Genomic DNA, 24,261 nt, shown 5'->3' on the forward strand with positions numbered 1-24,261 from the left:
GCCTGGCTTTCAACAGCCGTGCCCCCACATTTTGCAGGGAGCTCCTGCTTTCCCTCTGCAAAGTCGAAACCCTACTCTCCTTGAAGAGGAGCTCTGGCTCCTGGGGCTACAGAACCAGGGGTGCTGCCTCTCCACATATCCTTGTCAGGTGCCTGCCTGGGGATCCCCAAACAGCTCTGAAGGCACAGGGACCCATCCACCAGCTCCTAACCTCTCCCCCAGGTAAATGGAAACCAAGTTGTACAGGTCGTGATAATACAATAGTGAAAATGGGGAGAGGTCCTGTTGTAATTGTTTATTATGAGCTGGCAGACACCCAGTGTGTTGCAGAGGTTGCTTGTGACTTCAAAGCAACACCTCATTTGTCTCTATGCAACACCTCAACTGGCTTTACCTGACAGTTTGAGGCCCACTGAGGTGATTCTGGGAAGTAGCCTTTCTCAGTGTGTCCCTGGCTATTTCTGAGAGACAGGGTGGTTTAAATGCCCAGGGATGTGAAAGTCTGGCTCTTCGACCCCGGGTTCCTGTTGTGCCACCATACTGCTTGTCCTGCTTCCAAATGTTGGTGGTGGCCTCTTTGCTGGGAAGAGTGGTTGTTGGTAGCTGTTACGTTCCACCATTTTGGCCTCCGAGGAGGGTGGCATTGTTCTTCCTTTGGCCACTGCACCTGAAGCACAGGGCAGGACCACACGTAATACTTAACAAACACCTGGGATTGGGCTGTGCAACAGGATGACATTGGCGTTTCAGGGATAATGGAACATCCGCACCAGGTGGGCTACAGCTTATAACTGTTTCCACCTGGCTCATTCTTATCCTAGGGTCTCTTTTCAGATGGTCTCCCTTTCCGTCTTGTGGCCTGTCCACCTGCCTCTCCCGTCAGCTAACTCCCACCACCACAAACACTCTGGGCATCTTCCCACTTCAGGCTCTGAGGTAAACTGATCCTCACATCATCTGAGACATATGCCTGGCCCTTGTTTCTCTTCTCTGCATCAGCATCTTCCCATGATTACTGACAGCAAGGACCTCCATCCCCTGTGAGGGACACCCCACAGGTGCGTAGTCTGGCCCAGTGGCCCCGAAGAGATGATCCCACAAGAGTCTGATATCAGCACATCTCTGAAGGAAATGGTTCTTCAGGGGACAATACACCAGTGTCAGGGATGGGACAGCTCTTTTCCTCGGCCTTCCTGCTTCTGTGTGGGGAGAGCTCCGTCGGCGTAGTGCTCCTGGCCTCTCGGCCCACCCCCTCTCCAGCCTGGGAGCAGTGACTATCTGACTGAGTGTCTGTCTCTGTCACTTCTTGTTTCAGAAGTGACCATTCGGAACAAATCTCCACAGAAAGAACTCCAAAGTCAGCCAACATCTGTAACATGGTAAGTTTGTCTAATTCAGGGAGCAATACTAACAGTAAAGACAATATTTTCATTTCTACTTATTTGATTTCTAAGATTTTCTTCTAGTGCAGTGGTTCTCAACCTTTCTAATGCTGAAACCTTTAATATAGTTCCTCATGTTGTGGTGACCCCCAACCATAAAATTATTTTCGTTGCTACTTCATAACTATAATTTTGCTACTGTTAATGAATCATAATGTAAATATCTGTGTTTTCCAATGGTCTTAGGCTCTACAGAAGCTACCTACAGGTTGAGAACCACTAGCAGGGTCTCCTAAGACCATCGGAAAACACAGATATTTACATTAAGATTCATAACAGTAGCAAAATTATAGTTATGAAGTAGCAACGAAAATAATTTTATGGTTGGGGGTCACCACAACATGAGGAACTGTATTAAAGGGTTGCGGCATTAGAAAGGTTGAGAACCATTGTTTTAGTGGTTGCCTGACTCTATGGTCTTTGTAGCAACTACTCAACTCTGCCATTGTGGTGCAGCAATAGCCATCAACAATACATACAAGAGTGGGCGTGACTTTGTCTCAATAAAACTTTATTGACAAAACAAGCAACAGGTCAGATTTGACTCCTGGCTATAGTTTGCCAACCCCTATTCTAGTTATAAGCTTCATGCTCCTCAGCTTAGCATCAGGCCCCTCATTTAGTCCTTACTGATCTCCTTAGCTTCATACACTGTTACTGCCCACTTTTCACCTCCACTGCCTCTCCACTTAGTAACCAGATACCCAACTGGTTGTAACTACCCCACCCCACATGCATGCACATACTTACATGCATACACACACACACACACACACACACACACACACACACACACACACACACACACACACACGGCGTACACACCCATGGACACAGAGGCTCTGCTGTCATGATTCTGTGTTTCACACTCACTGGTTCCTCTGCATGAATAGACTTTCTTCCCTCTTCACCTGGCCAAATTCTGCTCATCCTCCCCTAGAAGTCTTCCCTGAGCCACCCAGGGCTGGAGTTGGGTACTTCTCTCTATTTCCATAAGCTTAATGACTCAATGAGACATTTCTATTTCTGAGCCATCTTCCCTGGCCATCCAAGGGAGCTCCTGGGGCCAGGATTTAGTTCTGAGCTCCACAACCCTGGGGCATCATGCAGTATCCAGCACCGCTCAGCTGCTGCATTTGTGCAGAACTGAACAGATTAAGCCAGAGGGATCCAGATAAAAGGGGGCAGCTTATTCCCCACATGTTATAAATGGAAAGTCCAGGGGTGGGCTGACAGGTAGATAAGCACACGGATAAGTATAGAAAAGGCCAGGGTGGAGGACTATAACATGGGAACACTGACCCACTAAATAATTGGATCTGAAGAATACATTGTCAGGTTTCATATTCTTTTCTTTCTGCCCAAGCCTATTGGTAAAAGGCAAAGCTTCCATGTTCTAGAATTCACAATGCTGTTGGCAGGGCAAGATGAAAGCAAATGAAATAATCAGAGAACCACAAAAGAATAGCAAGCACATCCTCAGATGCTGGGTTATATGGCACAGAGAAAGTTTGAAAGAGGATGATCAAAAGAAGTTAGGATAGTTTCAATAGAAAAGTCTTTAGAGGAGGCATTAGGGAAAGAATACCAAAAATCATGAAGTTTATACCTTTCATATTTATACTTCAAAACTTTTTATTGATGTATCATATACACTTTAAAAATAACACATATCAGAAGTGTCCAGCTCAATGATTGTTTATAGTCTGAACTCATTCTGTGATTAACACTTGGATTAAGAAACAGAACATGGCCAGCATCTGAGGAGCTCTCTGCATCCCCTTCCAGTCCCTGCCTGCCTTCAGGGAAACCACTCCCCTGACTTCTAGTAGCAGAGGTGAGTTCTGCTTATTTGTAAACTTTCTGTAAATACAATAATACGATAGGTCGTCTTTTGTGTCTAGTTTCTTTTGCTCAACATTATATTTTGAAATCCATCCAAGTTTTTATGTTTAGCAGTAGTTTTATCATTCTCATTGATGTTTAGGATTCCATTGTATAAATATACCATGCTTACTTATTCACTCTTCGGTTGATGGGAATTTGGGTGATTTCCAGTTTTCAGCTACTTAGGAATCATGCTCCTTTCTCGCACAAGTCTTTTGAGAGACATATGTATGCATTTCTGTTGAGTATATACTCAACGAGTTAAAGTACTGAACATATACATAAATTATGTTAATGTTCAGCTTTCATATATTATGTCAAACCACTTTCCAAAATAGTTGCACAATGTTATTCTTGTAATGTATGGAGTCCCAATTAATACCCCACATTATCTTCAACTCTCGGCCTTGTCAGTTTCTTTAATGTTGACTATTCTGGAATGAATGTGGGGTCATCTCTCTGTGGTTTTAATTTGTATTTCCTTGATGACAAATAAAGTTGAGTACCTTTCCACAAACTTACTGACTTATATATTTGTATACCCATTTTAGTTAAAATATTTTGCCCTTTTGTGTTGGGTTGTCTGCTCTTTTGCTCATCGAAATGTTGGACTTCTTTATATGTGTTGGGTATATGTCTTTTGTCAGATATACGCATTGCAATCTGACTTGTCTCTTCATTCTCCCAATAGTGCTCTTAATGAACAAAACAAAACCCATGATTTCTGATTCTCCCTTGGGCCTTTGGACCCTCACTACTTCCTAATTCATAGACTCATGAACAAGAAGAGAAAGAATTTCCATTAGGCAATAGCGAGAGCTTGAAAACAATCATAGAAGGAAACTTAGAGATCACCTGACTCAAATCCCTCCATTTTTCTTTAGGGAAACTACAGGCCAGAGAGGATGGGTGACTTGCTCTGAGTCACAGACTAAGTGAGCAGCAGAGTCAGAATGAGGACACTTGTCTCCTAGCCCAGTGTTCTTCACACCGACACACTCCCATTAACCTGGAGTGGTGTGAACAGGTGAGATTCTATGGCAGAGGGACCCAACGTGGGGCACACCTCCCACAGGGGGGCAATTTGATTTTTAAGGGGGACAATTTGAGAATGAGTTATTAATAGTGAATATTTGGCATTTCTTATGGCTCTAGGGGTCTCATATACAGTATATAAATATATATTGTGTCATATTTATGCATTTCAGTTCTCTAGTATGTGTTTTAAAAGTTTATTTACTATTTTTTCATATCACTTTATATTATTCTTATTATTTTTAACAATTTCTTAGCGATTTCTTCCTCAGTACTTCTACTGTCCTTTCGTTCTTTTATTTTTCTCTTTCATGGATGCCATGTTCTTTGGAAGCTTGTTTAGACAAGTTAATGGCCGTTTAGACTTCCTCCAGGTGAACAGGAGTTCACTTTTTGAATAACATGAATTATATGTCATTGAGAGGGTGGCATTAGGATTCTAGAGATGCTTAGGTGAGGCATGACCAAAAAACGGTTAGGAACCACTGGTCTATGGGCAGTGCCAGCCCAGTTGTTAAGCTGTGTCTACTTTAGTGAGGGTTTCACCAGCCCCAGGCAGGGAGACTAGAACAACAGACCCTTCTGGACCAGCTCCCTCCCCCCCCCGAACAGGAGCCGTAGTACATTTAGGACACTCTCCGTGTATGTTGGGAAGCCCAACTAGGCTGTGTACCACTTGATAGCTATGTTTCCATTCCAAAAATAGTGAGGCATTATTTATTCTGGCAAAATGCTTAGGACAATAAGGAGAGATGGAGGCTGTGACTCTACCACAGTATTACTCTAATAAATAATTATGCTCTAGCAGAAACTCTGATTACCCAGGGTGGTTGGGAAATCCTAAAGTTAAAGCCACAATTCATCTCATGTTAAGGAGCTGATGAAATCACTTGTCAAGGCCCTGTCCCTCACTGGTCAGGGCCAAGGGTACCTGCTGAGTCAGCACACTGCCCTTGAGAAAGGACAGGCTAAGTGACAGATGACAGTGGAGGGACAGGCAGACATCCCAGAAGTCCCCCTTGAGCAGAGTGGATGTTGGGGAGCATGTTATACCCATTATCCTGGTATTCACTGGGGATACTTGAACCATCCCCCACTTCACCAGTCAGATTGATTTTTTTTTAAAAACCTGACCTGACAGGATTGCACTTCTACTTTGAATCAGCATTATTTATTTATATATATGGTATACAGGAAGTCAGAAGGATACATGCAAGTGTGTATCTCTGGATGGTGGTACTATGGATAATTCCTAGGTTTTTAATCTGGATTTTCCAATTCTTGAGCCATGTGAATATTTCCTGGCTTTGTAGTTCAAAACTGGCCAAATTCTAGCAATTGCAAGTGGTTTAACAACACCTAACAAGAAAGTATTATTGTAGAATTTAAAAAATAATAAAGGTTTTATAAATGCTATTCCTATGTTAGAATAAAATAATCTACCACTTATTATGTTTATTTATTTTTTATTGGTAGACCCTTCACTACACCCAACACACTATTTAACCCTCATTACAATGCTATAAGGTAGGAACTATGATTGGTCCCATTTTAAAGATGAGGAAACTGAGGCTCTGAGCACCCAAGCTTCAGTGAATCAACCACTCTACCAGTTAGGGCAGAGCGGGAGGCAGAGTTCACAGCCCTTGTTTTTAACCATGTCCCCATCCTGTGTAAATCTGTGCCATCTGACTTCCTGAAACTCTAAGTCAGAAAGGATGAGACTCAGCATTTGTGGGTTGGACTATATTTTATTAATCTCCTATCATGACAGCTCCCCATAGCAGAGACCAGAAAAGGTTCAGCCAAAACAATAGTTGAGGCTTAATGAGCAAAGGGAGAGAAACAGAGGGACATACTCCCCTGTAGCTTTTCCAGGATTTTCTCTGGCTCAAAATTAATCCACAAGCCCCCTAACTCTCCATCTTCCACCTTCCTCTGCCCAGTTGCCTTTTCCCCAGGACCACTCATGGGAATAGAAACGAAGGTTGTGTGTTAACCATGGCCAGCAGAGGGAGAGCCAACACTGGCCTGGTCCAAGGTTTCAAACAAACCTCTTCCCTATGAAAGAGGAAATCTCTCTTTTAAGCTGCTCATCTTTTTGTTTGTTTGTTTGTTTGTTTGTTTTTGAACATCTCTTGGGACTGTGTAATGTTTCTGGAGACTGTGTTGCCTTAAAGATAAAGGCAGCTCTTATTGATTGAGCACTTACTGTGCACCAGCATTATTGTTAGGATACTGTATATACAACCGGTATTTAAAACTTGATCTAGCTGACATCAGACATCAAATGTTTTACCACGGACCCGCAGTCCCTGGTTTCAGAGGGGCAGTGAATCCTGCAAAATTGTACCTACCTGTGTGTGTGTGTGTGTGTGTAGCTTATGTGTTTTTATGTTTATTTTTTTCCTGAGGAGAGAGGCCTTGGCTTTCATCAGGGTCTCAAAGTGGTGAATGAATGACCCAGTAAGATTCAGGGCCTTTTCAGGGAGTGGGTGAACTGACATGAGACATGAATCCATTCATTGTTCTTAAGCCTCTGGCGTTATAAGTGAATGGGATGGGGTTCAGACAAGCGTGTAACAGTCGAGAACAGTGATCAATGAAGGATGAATTACAGACTCTTAACTCTGTGTTATCTAAGCTGTGTTGGAGTAGAATGAAACATCCTGTCCTGGTGAGACTGAGCAACTAGGTTTGTAATCAGAGGATGGCTCCTGTGACACTGTGGGCACCAGGGCAGGGGAGGCAGGACAACACAATGTGTGCATTTGTTTCAGAAACAGAGCACAGCAGGGACCTAGGGAGAAAGTTCAAGGTTATTCAAGAAGCATAATCCATTCTACTTGGATAGCACTTCAGTTTACAAAGCTCCTTCACATACCTGCACACCAAAGATCCTCAAAATAATTTCATGAGTTCAGCAAGGTGGACTACTATCTCATTTTCTGCTTTTGATCTATGGAAAATTGAAGCACAGAGAGGTTAAATCTTCTACCCAAGGTCACACAGCTAAGAAAGTAGCCAAGGTCTTCTAGCAGCTAGCTGGATAAATTTTCCACTCTACCAGATGGAATAGTTTAGTGAGAAAGATGTTTTTTTCACAAATTGTCTCTAATTTCTGACCAAAACTAAGTAACTAACTGATGGATAGCATATTAGTTTCAAACTTAAGATTTCAAATGGTATACTACATCTGAAGGGCATAGCTTAGCCATTGACTTGGGCTCTGGAATTGGACTGCCTGCCCCAATCCCAGAGTCACCTCAGAGGCAATGCAGGCATCTGGAAGTCCTAACTGCAAGGCAGTGAATGCCCCTGAGGTAGCCCTCATGGGAAGGGGGAAGGAGGTGAGAATAATGACTCCTGGCTTCTTGCCCCCTTGGTGACATACATCTGGGTGAACTGCACACAGTTTCTCAGAAGGTTCTGGGCAGGGTCGAGCCTCCATTGCTGAGGGTGGTAGCCATGCCAGCACGCTCTGTTGGCTTTCCTTCTTCCTTCCTTGTCTTTCTTCCCCAGCCCTCCTCGTGCTTCCTGGGACCTCCTCTGAGTCTGGGTCCTCCAAGGAGAAGCAAATACCAAGAAACCTATTGGGGGGAAATGCCTGTGCTTGGACAAGAGGAGGAGCAGGGGTGGGTATGGAGGGTCTTCAGAGGGAGATGCAGATCTGCCCTGGGGAGGCAGGGCAGAGGGGGGCTGCCTAGGAAGACTCCAGTGCTGCAGGGCAGCTCTGAGACAGGCCTGACCAGGCAGACAGGGAGTCCTAGAGACAGTCTCACAGTTGAGGAAGCCCATGCCACGTAGGGAAGGGCCTATGCAGAATCCCACTGTGTTGAATCACTAGCCAGTGAGGAGTGAGACCTCACTATTGCCCTGGAGGTGGATATAGAGGGCGGAGCCTGTGGCTGCCAATCAATTATGCCCCCTCAACAGGAGATTCAGTGGTGGTTTTCATATATATCCTTATCTCCTGGCCTATCCTAAAGACTCCAAACTAAAACATAGCTCAATAATTCACTGATACAGCGATGAATGAAAATAGAGTTCAGGGCCAACACCTGCAGACAGTAACCCTGTGCAGAGCCCCTCTCACTAACTGTGCATGTAGCTTTCTTAGGAAATTCTGAACCATGTTTTTGCATAGAGCCCGTGCCCTCACTTCGCTGAGTGTCTTGCATCCCCAGGAACAGCAGTGAGCAGTGGAGAGAGGTCATCTGAGGGAATGGGAAATGCGGGCTCTGCTCACAGCTCTGCCGAGACCCAGCCCCTGGACCCTGGTAGGCCAGCTCCAAGCCTCCATGAATCAATACAGTATCCGGGCAGGCACAGCTGCACCCCGCTCTGCTTCTAGGGATCAGGGAGACACAGCAAGTGTGCACAACGCATTGCACAAGCTCTGCTTAGGGAATTGGGTTTCGTTTTAAGATCACAGAACAAGCATATGGTATTACCTCCCTCGTCTTTCAAAAATCCCTAGAAATGATACAACAGAAACAGTTGGAAAATTAATAAGGCTAATAATTTTTTCTCCAACTTAAAAAAACAGGCTTCTGGGGTTATTATGTGCAATATTGCCTGAACATCACATTTTGTGGGTTTCCCTGTGGTAGCTCTGGCCTAAGAGATAAGAAGTCCCAGAGAAGCAGATGCTCAGTAAAATAGAGGTTGAAATATATATTTTTTAATGTCATGAACAGAAGAAGCAAAGGGAGGAGGAGCCACTGGGAGTGATGTAGGGACCAGCAGCATAATCTTGCCATCAGCTGCCTGCTGCGAACTGGGAGCAAGGCGGTGCCGGGGGAATACGTTTGCAGGCCAGCTGGGGAGGCAGTCAGCTGTGACACAGATAATGCACTGGGCCCTTGTCCTACAAGCTTCCATCTGATAAGGGAACGTTTGCCTGGATCCTGTTTCACCAAGGGAAGAGAACATAAAAACACCTTAACTCGCACATCTTGTCTCCCATGCTGCTGCAGTAGAAATCAACTGTGCTAGAAAACCTAGGGAGTGTGTCCTGCAGTCTCACGGGATGGAAAAGCAAGTCCCAGAAAGAGAATCGAGGATCAGAGAAGTGAAGTGACTTAAAAACATATAGGGTTGCCAGATTCGGCAAACCAATCACAGAAGGCCTAGTTAAATTTGAATGTCAAATAAGCAACGAATACACGTATGTCCACACAATATTTGGGATATCCTTACTAAGAAAAGAAATTGTTAGTCATCTGAACTACAGATTTAACTGGGTGACCTTTCTTTTTTTATTTTTTTTCTGGCAATCCTACTTAAGTAAGAGCATACAGATAGTTATTGTCATATCTAAAATTCAGGATGTTTTCACTGAAAAGTTTTCTACCCTTCTACACTGACTCCCAAATGCAGGAATTGAATATAGATGAGATGACTGCATTGCCATATCATATACTGAATATTCTCATATTATACCATATTATATTGGTAAGCTCTTCTTTAATAAGTCACTTGCATACTAATTCTTATCTCCGAGTCCGCTCGTGGAGAAACCACTCAAAAACAGCAAATGACTTAGGCTCCCTCATCCAGAACTGTCCCCTAACTTTCCTTGGGTGGTTAGTGGCCCCCAAAGCAGGGGCCGTATGTCCTCCTTTCTGGCTATGGGTAGAGATTAACATTAATAACAGCAACAACTGGCTGGCAGAGGCGACCTCGTTGACTTTCTAGCCACAGCATCCTAAGTCCAATCCCATGCCCACCCTGAGGCGATGGCAGTCTGGGGACCAGTTCGGTGGCTTGCCTTTCCATTGTGTAGCTTCCAAGTCTGGTTCTCTGACTTCTCTAGAAAGCCTGCACTATCTAATATGCTTTAAAAAATAGACTTTATCTTTTACAGAGCAGTTTTAGATTCACAGCAAAATGGAGCAGAAAGTACAGAGATTGCCCACGTACTCCCTGCCCACATACACACAGCCTCCTCCGCTATCAAGCAATATGCTTTTGATACACTTGTTTTCCATTTAGGTTACCCAGTGTCGCCCTCCTGCAATGAAGAACCCTGATGGTGCATTCATCACTGTGGGTGTGGTGCGCTTGCTGCAGCAGGCTCTTGGGAAACCAGTGGGATTAGGGTTTATTATTTGGCCTGTTAGGGCCACGAACAGTGAAAATCCAGCTCCACTTGGCAGATGGGACTCTGGCAACCTGACCAGAAGTGGCAGGATAACCGATCCAACTTTCATGCATCATCCACTGCCATGAGGTGCCCAGTGAAGAGGAGGTGTGGGTACTCGTGGGCGGTGCCATAGAACCTGGAAAAGAAATTCTTAGACTGTGTGAGTAGGTGGTCGGTGCTTATGGAAGCAGGAAGCTTAGAGAAAGAGGATATTAAGCCCGTTGTTCTAAATTCATAGCTCAACAAAAAGTCCTAAAATCATGGACTTTCATTAGTGAGGTTAAAGTCTTCGTTACCTTTTGGGACTGCAAGGCAGAAGCAGTGAGAAAGCAAATCCAAGGCTGATCTTGCTGGATATTCTTGGAATATTCCTAACTTTTAAGCTCAGTAATACGGAGGCCAGCTTTTCTTTCCATGAAGCCATCCTTGAGTATGAAATCCAGAAGGATGGATCAGCAGTTGTTCAGTATCTCACATGTCTCATTTAAAATGTCACTTAACCTTGAGGTCTGGTGGAAAGCACTCCTGGTCCTCCAAGGTCTGCCCCTTCATCAGCTGCTCAGAGGAGATCACAGATGAATGACCTTTGAAAATTGTGTGAGTCAGAAAAAAAAAGTGCTATTTTTATTATCATTATTATCAGAGAAGCAGGATAATAGGATCTGAACTGACCTTGACAATGTGTCCATCCTTAATTCTTGTCTTCCCGACAGAACTTTGCCAAGTGGTGATGACTTGGTTTTCTGACTTCTCTCCAGAAGTATATATTTTTTAATGCCCCTTAGTGACTGCTGCAGTATCTCACAGACAGCATCTTGTTACCCTCAGAAGTACTTCTAAATGCTAGCATCTCTTTAGCACCTGACAAAATGCCTTTGTTAGGAAAGATTTAAGAGAATGGATGTATGGCCAACCTTCATGGTCCCGTCTATACTGTGAGAGGGAACAGAGATCCTCCCTTGCAAAACCACACGACACAGGATTGAACAAGTAAAGATATGATTTTCTGGTAATGGCCATGTCAGAAGAAGCCCAAATGATGGTGAAGTGAGTGAGAGAAAGCACTTTGAAAGAGAAAGCAACACTTAACTATCTAATCACATGGATGCTTTTCTCTAACATCTGGGGAAAGGAGGGGACATTGTAACATGTCTAATGTACCCCATGGCACACAGAGCTCCCCCTCCTGACCTGCCCATTTGCTTGTCCAGCTAAAGCTTCTGCCACTTTCCAATAAGCTACACAAGACCCCACACATTCTCCTGCTCCTCTGAGACTTTGAACACACTTTGCCTTGACCTGTGACATCCCTCCCAGCCTGTCCATCCAGCCAGCACCTCCTTACCCTTAAGTGTTTGGTGTCACCATCTCCAGGAAGCCTCACCCTAGTGAGGTAGGTGCCCCATTCCCTTCTGTACTTCATATAGAATCTCCCCCGCACCACTTGCCTTGTTACTTTATGACTGCATATTTATTTTTCTTCTGACTAGGAGACTGAATTTCTTGAAAACAAAGCTTCAGCATCTTTTTGGTTGTTTGTTTATATTTTTTGTTAATCCTTACCTGAGGATATTTTTCCATTGATTTTTTATTTTTTAGAGTAGAAGAGAGAGGGAGAGATAGAGAGAAACATCGATGTGAGAGAGACATCGATTGGTTGCCTCCTGCACGCACCCTGACCAGGCCAGGGACCCTGCAACCAAGGTACATGTTCTTGACCGGAATTGAAATTGGGACCCTTCACTTCGAGGGCCGACATTCTATCCACTGAGCCAAACTGGCTAGGGCCAAAGCTTTATCATCTTGATCCTAAAACCTGGGCGTTTGGTGAATTTATATATGAGTGAACCCATGAAGAACCAGCTTTGTGCATAAATCTATAAAGAATCATATTTTGTCTGACCAGTGAACCAGAAGATCACGGTTTGATTCTAGATCAGGGCACATGCCTGGGTTTTGGGTTCGATCTCCAGTGGGGGGTCATGCAGGAGGCAGCCAATGAATGATTCTCCTTTATCATTGATGTTTCTATCTCTCCCTCCCTCTCTCTGCCTCTCTGGAATCAATAAAAAATATTAAAAAAAATATCATATTTAATTAGGATTATTCAGACCTAATGACAATGAGCTCTAAAGAGGACCTTTTGAAATAAATGCATTAAGTAAAGAGCAAGCAAAATGTTGTATATTGTATTGTAATACTCATATTGTAATGTTTACAAATTGATAGTGTCTGTAAACAAGCAAGCTTAAATCTGTTCAAACATCACCTCTCCCTGGGTACATTCTTAAAATTGTATCACTTGATTATTACTTTACATTAGTTTTTGTCAGTGTTTATGAATGAGATTTAGCACTCATATTTATACAGCCTGTTTCATCTTCTTAGGCCATTTCATGAAAGCTCTATGATTGGATTGTGTATCTATATATATAAAAGCCTAAGCGACCATTGCAACCGAACCGATGACCAAACAGGCTACGTGGGGTGACCAGGCCAGCAGGGGGGTTAGTGAGGGGCGACCAAATGACTGAGCAGCAGGTTATGTGGGGTGACCAGGCCAGCAGGGGGGTTAGTGAGGGGTGACCAAATGACCGAGCAGCAATCAGGCTGGCAGGGGGGACAGTGAGAGGTGACCAGGCTGGTAGAGAGGGGCAGTGAGGGGTGACCAGGCCAACGGGGGGGGGGGGGGGAAGTTGGGGGTGACCAGGCCAGCATGGGGGGCAGGTAGGGGTGACCAGGCCAGCAGGGGGGGGGCAGTTGGGGGCAACCAGGCTGGCGGGGGGTGGCAGTTGGGGGTGACCAAGCCAGCAGGGGGAGGCAGTTAGGGACAATCAGGCAGGCAGGCAGGTGAGCAGTTAGTAGCCAGTGGTCCCAGATTGTGAGAGGGATATCCGACTGCCCCCGACAGGTCCCGGATTAAAGAGGGTGCAGGCTGGGCTGAGGTCCACCCCCCCATGCACGAATTTTGTGCACCGGGCCTCTAGTTTGGTTATAAACAACTTAATGGCATGATTTCTCAAGTCAGGACAAAGTTGCTTTATCTCTATTTTTTACAGGTATATGACCTTGGATACGTTTAAGGCAACTAAACTTTGGTTTCCTATTCTGTACAGGTTGGGAGAAGAGATTCCTATAGTATATGGTTGTTTTGATGCCTAAATAATAAATAGGAAGCATGTGGTAGATGGAAAATGTTAAATAAATGTTGGCTATATTCTCTTCCTTTCCCGTCCCTTCTACATAAAGGTGACATGGTGTCAGTGACTGTGCCTTGAAATGGTGGGCATACTGGATTAAAATTCCCTACAGGGAAATTTAATAGAACTTGGGACACAAGGGGAAGTGTTTTTTCCAACCAAGAGGGATCTGATATCTAACTGATTTGTCTGGAAAAAAAAATCAGAGTTATCACTATCTCTTTCCAGCTTGACCCTTTTGTACCTTGGAGGTATCTTGCTGGATAAGATGCAGAACTCAGAGGAGACCTGATTTGGCACAAACAGATTGAGCAGCTGGATGGCATTTTTGCTTCTAGCTACAGTGATAAAAACAAACAAACAAAACAAAACACCCAAAAACTCTTAAAGCTTGAGATCTATGTATGCACTATAAAAATAATGAAAGAGATACTCAAACTTTAAAGGGATATGTACCCAGAGAGAGACTTTCATAGTTTTTAGTTATAAGAAGGATCACAAAGCCAGGCTATGAAAAGGCCCTAAATTGCTAGCTTCATTTGAGCTTCTACTTTGCAGGACTTTTTTTTCTAAGTGACCTGATTTCAAGGCACATGGCTCCCCAGCATGGCCATCACTGCCATGACATCCAATGCCAACCTTGTTATTTTCATAAGTACACATATTCCTAGGGGGAAAAGATTCTTGCTATACTGCCCCTGAGAAAGCCCTAAATGGATCAGAATCTAAAATCTCTTGAGGTCATTTTACCTTCAACCTTGTTCAGAGTCTTGAACCTCACCAGGGTGGACCAATTCTGTTTCTAACTGTTCCCCCACCCCTAGCAACCTCTGATCTTCTCTGGCGCTTTCTGTATTAGGAGACCAGCTCTCATATATTAAAACCCTCTGTGGTCTGAGCTCCAGGGAATGATAAAACCATCCCTGTAAACAGTTATCAAACTCTGATGGCACGATCAGTCATTTATTTTCAAGATTTTTCAGCCAGCATGTGTTGGTGACAACCCTTAGCCAAACCCGTAAATGATGCTCAAAGTCATTAATTAACCTGGCATTTGGTTTCTGCCATGATGAGGCCCCATTCTATGACTGCATTTGCTAACACACTCCATCTGTATCCCACTGAACAACTCACTGTGTCATGTGTTTGTCATTTCTTCCTTTACCCATGGTTTCATCTGGGCATGCTACCCATCCTCCCAGTCCACAGACCCCACCCTTCTCCTGAAAACCCTCCCTTATTACACAATGACACAGCTTATATGTTCTCTTCATTCTTATGCCCTTAAAATTTTGTTTTTGTGTAGACATCCTTTTGCATTTGTATTTTGCATCACACCATTTCTGGCCATATCGCGGGGTCTTTTTAGCCTTAAAGCTTCTTAAGGGCCCGACTGTATTATTTCATGCTGACACCTTTTTAAAAAAGCACAGTCCCTCACCTACAGTAGGTATTTCTGACTCTGCCATCATCAGGTTATGTGCTGATTAGGGAAAACCAGCTGCTTTAGGAAATAAACCTCAAAGCACCATGGATCAGACATAAACAATAGATGTTTATTTCTCATTATGGACAGTCCAAACCAAGTGATAAAGGAGAAGCAAGCATGAAGAGAAGGTCTGTGAACATATAACCTCCCTGGGTTGAGGTGAAGTGTTGCTTCTATTACATTCCATTGGTGAGAACTAATCAAGTGACTCCACCTAGATCTGAGTGGTTAAAGCAGTCTCATAAGAGAACATAGATATTGATGAGCAAAGCACTTAATTATTTCTGAAAGTCAGTTTCTTCATTTATAAAATGAAAATGACAAAGCTACTGTAAAAATGAGCACACAGGATGTACTTAATAAAAGTTAGTGGATTCTGATTCTTAAGCAGAAGAAAACTTTTGTGTCAAAGTCACATTGAAAGGACTAAACAAAGGCTTTTTAGGAGGTCTAAAGTATGGTTGGAAGGAAACATGAAAAAAACTGGGGAAAAGAAAGGCAGAATATGAGACTAAAAGGAGAGAAGCTATAGGTAAGAATAGTGTTGGCACCAACAGTTCCCATCATGTTTCTCCTGATGCCTAATCTCAGGGAAGGTTTCGGAGTGACAAGGACTTGTTACTCAGAATTCCCATCATGAGTCACAACAAGGTGGAGGCAGAAATCATGTTGGTGCTCGTGTCTTCTACAGGTAATTAAATGAGGGACCATGTTGGAAGCATGCATCAGACCTACAGGAAGACAATCATACTATTATTTTTTTTTACAAGAACAGCAACACATACTAGTAGATTGCCATTAATCCTTACCTTCAGCAGAAACAGCTCTGACCCAGTTTCCCACATGAATCATTCTCTTTGAAGGCAGACCCAGCCCACTGCAGAAATTCAGGACCTGCTCCCTTCACTCTCCACCTCTCATTTCACCTTTCATCACACTTTATCTTCTCAGCATCCCCACCTGTTTCGATTTCCCTGCAAAGGCTTAGTCCTCATGCCTGCATGGATTTGCATACACTGTTTTCCCTGTGCCTGTAAAGTTCTTTAATCACTTCTTTTGCTCTTTTTCTTTAAGACTAAGCAAAAAAGAAATCTGTTTCAGGGAGCCTTCCATGTTGTATTCTCCTAGTACCTTGTTCTTGTGTTTCTCCTAATATTTGTCACATGATTTGGCTATTTTCATAATAAATGATGGATTTTATCAGGATAGGCAATTTAGCTTTATTTCTGATCTCTGTTGTATAGCACACAGTCCATATTCAACACATGTACTAAATATCAACTGACATTTATGTAGCTTTTAAATGCATCACTCATTTATTATCTACTAGTGGCCTGGTGCACGAAATTCATGCACATTAAAAGGGAATTAATTAGAGGAAATATTTAAATATTGCTATTTGCCCTTTCTCTATTATAGAAGTGTAAGAGATGAAAGAAAATTAGTAAAATGTATATGAAAATCTCCCTCCTGTCAGAGTCTGGTTTGTGCTGCAGGACCCAGAGTCAAATTCCTGCCCACCCGCGTACGCCTCTAAATCATGCAAGACCCAGACCTGGCCGGCCTCACCCCCATCAAGCCCACCAGGTGGGGGGACGCAGCTTCAGGTCCCCCATCAAGCCCTGCCGGGCAGGGGGTGTGGCCTCAGGTCCCCAGGCCCAGCGTGACAGCATGACAGCGTGACGACCTTTTGCATATTAGCTCTTTATTATATAGGATAGCAACCTATGATGTGGGAACTATAATGAAGACTATCTTTACACATATAATCTATATGTAAGTATTATATATTATAAAACTTGTAAAACATATTTTCGATAATATACATGAATTATATTATATACAAGATTGGCAGAAGTAGGTTTCCAGTTGTTCGTATGGAAAATAATACAATAATTAATCATACAAAAATAAACTCTGTGTTTCACATACTCACAATTGTAAATCTATTTTTACCAACCCCTATATTTACATATGTAAGTATATAGTTTACATATAATTATAACTATAATTAAAAAGAAGGAGCTGAGGAAATTTGATAACTGACTACCTAGGAGTATAAAAGTTGAGATTTAAATCTACATTTGTTTGATTACAGAGGCCCAACTCTTAACCTTGACATAGACTAGACAAATGAATATCAAGAACACTTTCAATTACAGTTTCCTCAAAGAAAGAGACATCATGCAATGATTAGTTAACACAATCACTACAATCAGCATGAAGAACATTGGGATAGAACATAATTCTGAGAACTGTTTTCTTGTCGGGATAGGGGTTTCCAATGCCTCCCATCAGAGCCACCATAGTCAGACTGATGACCACAGGACTGTGGGGGTAGGACTCTCTTGAAATGGATAAAGGAACATTAAGATGCCTAGAAATTCATGGGGATTACGATTCATTTCTGGAACAGGAAAGCTGCCATCATCTTAACAGAATCCTCTCTGTTATGGGATGAATTAGGTTCCCTCAAAATTCCTATGTTGAAGTCCCTAAACCCCACAATGCAACTGTATTTGGAGATGGGGTCTTTAAAGTGGTGATCATGTTCAAATAATGTCATAGGGTGATCCCTAATCCAATCAAATTGTATCCTTACAAGAATAAGAGATTAAGGCACAGGCAGAAGACCACCTAAAGGCACGGGCTGAAGACAGCCATCCACAAACCAAAGAGAGAGGTCTCAGAAGTGACCAACCTAGTCCACACCTTGATCTCAGATGTCCAGCCTCCAGAACTGTGAGAAAATAAATTTCTATTGCTGTTACTCTGGCATCTAGGGATAGAGTTCAGGATATCTGTAAACTTCTCCCTTTAAAATGGAGAAAATGAAAATAAATCTTTATATTCACTGACCTCTGATCAACATTTGGCATTTCCTTTAATTGTCAAGTTAGACAGCACATCATAGTGGCAAAGCAATACCTATGGCTGCCATTATGGCTCTTTTCATATTAATCCACAGACATGGAGATATGTCCATGTATCTTTGTGTTCATCACTACTCTGAAATTGTTGTCTTTACTAGACTTACCATCAGATCTTGTTTTGAAAAGCATTTATAGTAATACATCACAAACTTATTTTTATATAAATACTTACTTGTGGTATTTTAATAGAATTGGCTGCTTTTGTAATTTTAAGTATTTTATCAAATTCATTTAAACCAATTATCTAGAGAGAGGTCTTTGGGCTCTACCAGACTGACCAAAGCTTAGGAGCCTATTCAGTGATCATTTCCTCCCCTTGTTCCATCAAACCTGGTGGTGGTAACTGATTCCCTCTCACTGGCCTGAGGACCCTCACTTGTCGTTTCTCTACACCTCAACATACCATTTATTAAACCCTCCTTGAATTATCTTAAGTAGACCCTTTATTAAACCCTCCTTGAATTATCTTAAGCTCTGTGTGTCGTCTTTGTCCTGCTGGGATGCTGACTGATACACCTTGTAAAGGACTTTGGCTTCCTAGTTAAGAGTAGCTGTGGCACCTTGGACAGGTGACTTCTTTCTCTGAGCCTGTTTTTCTTATGTGTAAAATGGAGATAATATCCAACCCACTAACATCAAAGCATCCAGGTGATTGTCAAGACAAGTCAATGCAATATGTTTGAATACTAATTGACATTCTAAAAACATTGCATAAGCTCTGCCCTTTATGTATTAGCTATTTTCCCCTTTCTTCCACCTGTTCTGCTTGACCAGCAGGTTGGCAGGACCAAAATATACTGCTACAGCCTGAGACAGGGATCGTTCCAGAGAATAATAGCCCTTGTGTTGCTTCAATCATTAAAACTTCACAGCTGAGGCAGGAGGCAGGGGGAAAATATTATTTTTAGTCTCTCCCTCTGTAATTTTTGAATCTAGTCTAGATGAAGTAAGTTCTCATTCAAAAGCCCAGAACAATATCTCTTAAACAGGGGTAATATATAGACACCATTTCTAAGAATATTTTAAAAACTGGTGATTTCCCTATGTTCAATAATTTCAATTGTGATATTACTTAAATGTGTACAATAAATTGGATATGTACTCTTATGTTTATAGTTCTTGTACAGCTATGAATCAAAAACAAATTTGCAAATAAAATGCCAGAGATGCTATTAAGATGATAAACTGAGCATATGCTACAATGTCCCTTTCTTACCCCAAATATATAGAATAAAATGAACCATAACAGTGCTGTAAAGCAAGAAGGGTGACTCTCTATAGACCAGAAATTATAAAGAATTCCTGAAAGGCTTGAGGCAGATGGGATATGAATAATTAATGAAGCTGTAGCCCTAAACACACCCAGGAGAGGTCTGCTTTCATTTGGGAGTGGCTTCAGATACTCTGTGTAAGTGCTAAGGATTGGATACTGAAACAGAAAGGACCTCTAAGGAGCTCTACACCATCAATGTGACTTCTATAATATCATACTAGGAGAGACCAGATGGCTTTTCTCCTCTTCTCACCACCACCATACAGGACACACTTGTGAGGGTAGCATCAGGAGGGTGTGCCCTCAGGCAGAAGTAGTAAGCAGAGGCATTAGACTTGAGAGGCTAAATAGCTCTCTGGGGTTCTCTGTGACCAGAAGACTAGCTACTGATCATTCCAGCTAGCAGTATATCTACCTCTGGTTTATCTTCAGGGACAACAGACAGTATATTCCAACTCTCATTTGGCAAATAGGAAGTTAATGATATGAAAGTCAGTTCCAAAACAAGACTCATCCAACATTTAAGAAAGTCCATCTAATAAAACAGAATCAGCAGACTCAACCAACACAAGTTCTGAGAACTAAAGCCATCAAATGAACACATCAAATACAGAAATATGAGGGAGAAATATGCATTCAAATAAAGAGACTCAACTAGAAATCTTTGACATAGGAAGGTGTTAAGTTAAAAGGAAGAATTAATAGATGTACAGCAGAATGCATAGAACTGGGAAGAGAACATGTAGTTGGAAGATCTAGTTGAGAAATTTTCGCAGAACACAAAATAAAATGGCAAAGAAAAATTAAGAAACCAGAAGTTCTAAGAGAGATCTGGAAGAAAAGAACACAGAGAATAGATAGAAATAAATAGTTTAAAATATAATAGAAGAAACATCAAATTTGATGAAGACATGCATTTTTAGACTAAAAGGCATTACTAGGTATTGGACAGGAGGCATATAAAATAATCTACATCTACCAATATTGTAGAAAAGTTGCAGACCACCAAAGATAAAGAGGAAATCTAAAAACCTTACAGCAAGGGGAAAGAAAAAGCTTCTTTACAAAAGAATAAGAATAAGATTGGCATAAGTCTTCTCATTAACAACACTGGATGCAACAAGAAAATATAACTGCCATAAACATTCTATACCCAACCAAACTACTGTTCAAATGGGAGGACTTTTTTTAATCATTCTTAAACTTTAACTGAAATAATTTCTAGAAATTGTACTTGGCAAAATAGAACAATCTAAATTCAAAAGGCAGTTGTGGGGTAAAAGGAGAAAAGAGAAAAAAAAAACACACACACACAGTAAAATTTATATATATAAAAGCCTAAGTGACCGTTATGACCAAACAACTGGAACAACCAGTCAACCAGTCACTATGATGCACACTGACCACCAGGGGGCAGACGCTCAATGCAGGAGCTGCCCCTGGTGGTCAGTGTGCTCCCACAGCCAACCTCATGCAGTCCCTCCCCCCTGCTGGCCCCCTGATAGGCCTCAATCACCAGCCAGGCCGAGGGACCCTACCTGTACATGAATTTGTGCACTGGGCCTCTAGTATATTATAAAAATAAATGTTTTAATTATTAAAATGTCTGGTAAGTAAAGCTTTGATGATCTCAACATAGTATCTGAAAACAGACCAAGGAAATGTAGGAATTTAAAATTTGGATGAGTGTGTCCTATTTGGGAAGAAGCTGGAGATACCAATGAATTCTAGATATTGATTTTTTTAAAAACTCACTAAGAATAAATGTGTGAGTTGGGAACTGTCAACTCCCACATGGTACAAAGGACTTGCCTGAACAATGTGCTAAGACATTTGACCAGATTTTAGTCTGGTTTCTACTTATACTAGGTGTGTCCCTAAAGGTGACCCCAGCTCCTGGGCTGAGTCCTTGCTCAAAAACACACAATGCTGTCAAACCACAAGTACATTGTCTCAACCGACATTGCCAAAGCATTTCCAGTAATTCTTTCCTCATGCCCCTGCTGTAATAGTCCATTTCTCTACAGCCCCCTAATCCCTTGGTTTCCTATCTGTTCTCCCTTTAAAACCTTTGTCACCTTTGTATTTTTTTTAAATTTTATTTTTCAATGACAATTGACATATAATATTATATTAGTTTTGGGTATACAACATAGTGATTAGACATTTATATACCTTACTAGTAGCCCTGCACACAAAACTGTGCGCCAGTAGCTCTCTGAGGGGCCTGGCTGCTCCGCGCCTGCTGACCAGAGGCTCTCCGTGACCCAGAGAGCTTGCCTCATTGCCATGGCGACGAAGCAAGCATTCCACCAGGCTGCTCATGCTGCCCGCTCTCAGCAGCCACCCAGGGACTGGGGGACTCCAGTGGAGCTGAGAGAACTGGGCACCGCCATATTGTGGCTATGGGCGTCTCCATCTTTGTGACAGCCTGACAGTTAATTTACATATTACCCTTTTATTAGATAGGATGAAATTATCACTCTGATAAGTCTAATACCATCTGGCACCACACATAGTTATTATAATAGTATTGACTATACTCCCTATGCTATACTTCACATCCCTGTCAGTCACCTTTGTCTTAGAGCTGAGTTCAGTCTATTAGATTGGAGACTCTTCTTTACTGTAGTAGTGCAAGTAAAATATGTCTGATTGCCTTTAACAAGAGCCCAGCTCTGATTTTCTTTGACAGTGCTGAAAATTTTTAGATAAGAATTAGAATAGAAAAAGTAAAATGTATAGTCTCTGAGTCTGAGGAGGCCTTAAAGAAGGTCTCTTTGAGGAGGAAACATTTAAGCCAAAAGCTTAAGGGTGAAGGTGAGGCAACATGACAAAAGCTGGGGAAAGAGTGTTTTAGGCAGAGGTCGTAGCAAATGCAAAGGCCCTGGATTGGAAAAGGTGCTTAGCAATTTGGAGCAACAAATAGGAGATAAATGTGTAAAAAGTGAAAACTGAGCAGGAGGAAGAATGGTTTGAGGTGAGGTTAGTGAGAGAGGCAGAGTGACGTATAGATCACTGGGCTGCTTAATTTGGGGGTCACCCACATTTCAACCTAGAGTTCTGCCATAATTCTGAATAATTTATAATTCAGTGTGTCCTTGTCTCTCTCTCTAGGCAGGAAGGCAAGGGCTGTGTATCATCATTATTTTCCCAGCATTTCACATAATAGCCAGTTCATGGCAATTGCTGGATAAATGGATGGTTGTCAGTTACTATTTTTTTTTGTCTCTGCCCCACAAAGTCTATAATCCTGACATATTTAAGAGTTAAAAAGAGAGAAAAGCAGCAGATGTCTTCTTAAGTTGTTCAAAGAATCCTAAGGCAGTTTATAAAGGAAGCCTATAGCTACAGGCAAGTCCTCAGTCAAAGGTCCAGGTCTTAACTCCCTAACACTTAACTTGTCTCTGACCCCCACTAACTCTCTCATTCCCAGATTCACCTTAACAATTAGAGAGCTTAGACCCAAGAAGCTGAAAAACAGGCTCCTGAGTTTAAAATACTGAGTGGCCTTCCTGGGATATATGCATTCACACTGCTCGTTGTCCCACTGGGATCAGCCTGCCAAACTGAAAGGTTGACTCATAAAGACCTACAGCTTTTAACCAAGAATCAATTAGGTGCTACTAATCCAGAGTGGATAATGGGCAGCAGTCGGCTGGCCCTTCCACCTAAGAGAGGTTTTGCAAAGGACTCCCTGTCCCCTTGAATCAAACAGAATGGAACAAACTAGTTAGCAATCCAATGGGTTAATATTTTATTGGAAGAAAGAAGCACTAGGAAAAGTGACTTGCTACTTTTTTTTTGGAGAGAGCACTCAGATTGTATTGTTGACTGGATTCCCCTGACAAGGGGCTGGAAGAATAGCCCTGCCCCCCAACATGAAGGACATGAACTTATTCTTTGAAAACCAAAGGCTTTCCATTCTTTCCCCAGGAAACACTCAAAGGTGCTTGACCGACATGACTTTGACCACCTTCCAACCTATTTTCCAATGACCACCTTTGGAACCATCTCAGCCATCCTCAGCTTCTGAGACCAGCCAACACCCTTTTAATCTGAATTTCTTATTGCAGAGCAACCATGAGCTCCCAAATTCACCAATATTACACTGAGGTGGAGGCTGCTTTCACAAGATGTCACATACAGGTGTTCTTGGTGTAGTTTTTACTTTGATCTGAAATTTGAGCTGTTTCCCTGGCTTGGGAACAAAGAGAGTTATGTCCTTGGTTTTACAGTCTGTGTGGGTAGCTAATATCCTGTTTCAGGTTTTACAGTGTGAGGTATTATCTGACCTGTACCCATGTGGCCATTTCCGTGCCACGTTGGGAACCTTCCTTTGCAATTGGAGGGTGGGGAGAAGGGACGTGTCTTTTTCCTTAGCTTCCCACAAGCTCCACCTCAGCTGGGAAGACCTTGGTAAGTCTAGGTTCATCTCAGTGCAAGGCCTCCAGCCAGGTACACCTGGGGGACACAGATCAAGCGGGTGTGCTTGTCCACCTCCCAGACTGAGCCGGCTGCTTCTCACACTTCTCCTTATCTCAGGAGAAAGAAAGCATTACCACATCTTCCAGTCACCACGGCTTGTCCTCCAACCTTTCCTGCCCCACACAGTCACAGCACAGAATTCACGGTCAGAAATGAGCCCTGGTGAATCTGGACTCTGAGCTTTTGTCTTGGGGAGGATGGTAATTGCTGGGGAGTTTGTGTTTGCATGTAGCCCATCGTCTCAAAGAACTCAGGATCCCTCCAGGTACTCTGGAGCTGCAGGATGGAGGTTGTCACCAGCTGACAAAGTACCTTTCTAGAACATTCAGGTCCATGATGTTTCTCTATTTCAATCAGCTAATCCAA

General features: G+C 42.5%; 1 long non-coding RNA gene across 1 annotated transcript; it reads left to right on the plus strand.

The window, feature by feature from the left end:
* Positions 1-1,343: 1,343 nt before the first annotated feature.
* On the plus strand, positions 1,344-23,361 carry LOC129150898 (uncharacterized). Its single transcript, XR_008557695.1, has 3 exons — positions 1,344-1,379; positions 4,214-4,356; positions 23,344-23,361. It is a non-coding gene; the product is annotated as an uncharacterized LOC129150898 (long non-coding RNA).
* Positions 23,362-24,261: the final 900 nt, after the last annotated feature.

This window comes from Eptesicus fuscus, chromosome 2 (assembly GCF_027574615.1).
Source record: "Eptesicus fuscus isolate TK198812 chromosome 2, DD_ASM_mEF_20220401, whole genome shotgun sequence".
Lineage (NCBI taxonomy): Eukaryota > Metazoa > Chordata > Mammalia > Chiroptera > Vespertilionidae > Eptesicus > Eptesicus fuscus.